The following is a 1,582-nucleotide window of genomic DNA, read 5'->3' as shown; positions in this document are numbered from 1 at the left end:
GACACCTGACCCCATGGACAAGGTTATAACCACAGAGGTCTAGAGCTGAAAGTGAAGCATCCAGCTGATATGAAGTGAAGTGAGATGCACAAGAATGCCCAAACTTGCAGATAGTACACATTTGAACTAGTTTGATGGCTTGATTATCAGATCTCAACTAGGGAAAGATAAAAAACAAGCAAACCAAAAATAAACGAAACAATTTTTAATAAAGGAAATGAAGATAAATTGCTACAATTTGATGAATTTGACCTATACTCATGAAGGCAGCTCAAAATACCAACAGAGAGGGAAGGAGTCTTCACATCAAGTATCAGTGCTATCTTCTCTGTCTACAGGGTAGATAAGGACAGGCAACTTAGATATTGGCTACTTAAAATGAGGGGGTGATAAAGACATGTAGTGATTGGCTTATAAAGTTTCAGGAGGGAGTTTAGTTTAAGACTGTGTGGGAGAAGATAGAGTCCCCACTGAATAGTTTTCATCTTGTCTATATGGGTCTGGTGAAATGAGATGGGGATAAGATTTTTATGATTCAATAGTGAGTATTTTTTATTATAACTAATTGCAACTGTCACAATTGCAAAGGCAGAAGTTTTGTAAGCAAAAGGGAGTAGTAGTTAATCTTACAGTCCAGAAACAGAGGACCCTATGTCCACCAAGGGAGAAGAGCACAAGAGGAATATGAGAGCTTATCCAGAGAAGCAGCAACTCCAGAGATGAAGGAAGAGATGGGGACATGGAGAGAGGGAGCTACTGAGGACTCCAGTTTCATAGAAAGAGAGGGACTGAGAGCTGAGAGCCAGGAGGCAGGCTTGTAGAATGTGCCTTTTGTTAGTTTAAATGATTATATATGCCTGAGTGTTTTTTGAAAAAAGAGCTAAAATGAGTAGACAGAAATACTGTACTTGGTATTTGGAGGGGATTATAATCATTGTAATGAAATAAAGTATATGATTTATTGAATGTAAAAGTGATGATATGCCGTGTAAACTTTCACTGAATTCACAATAAGCACTTAAAAAAAAAAAAAAAAAAAAAAAGAGTCTGAGAAAAACCTAAAGAGACATGACAAGTAAAAGCAAAATGGCATCCTGGATAGGAGCCTGGAACAGAAAAGGGCATTAGGTAAAAATTAAGGAAATTCGAATAAAGTATGGACATTATTTCATAAAATGGACCCTTACTGGCTCATTTGTGTCAAATGTACCATGTTAATGTTGTTGTTATTAAGTACCATGGAGTCGATTCCGGCTCATAGTGACCATGCACAGGGTTTCTGAGGCTATAAATCTTTACAGGAGCAGAATGCCTCATCTTTCTCCTGTGGAATTGCTGATAGTTTCGAACTGCTGACCTTGAGGTTGGCAGCCCGACTCATAACCACTATGCTAACAGTACATCCTTACCATATTAATATAAGATGTTAAAAATAGGAGAAACGATGTGGAATATATGGATACTCTCTGAACTATCTTTGCAGTCTTTCTGTAGACCTAAAGCTGTTTAACCAACACTCGTCTGTCAGTTTGTTGTACTATGGTGGGTTGTGAGTGTCTGTGATTCTGAAAGTTATGCCACC

The sequence above is a fragment of the Chrysochloris asiatica genome, unplaced genomic scaffold (genome assembly GCF_000296735.1).
Source record: "Chrysochloris asiatica unplaced genomic scaffold, ChrAsi1.0 scaffold00087, whole genome shotgun sequence".
Classification (NCBI taxonomy): domain Eukaryota; kingdom Metazoa; phylum Chordata; class Mammalia; order Afrosoricida; family Chrysochloridae; genus Chrysochloris; species Chrysochloris asiatica.
Note: the sequence above shows the minus strand (reverse complement) of the source record.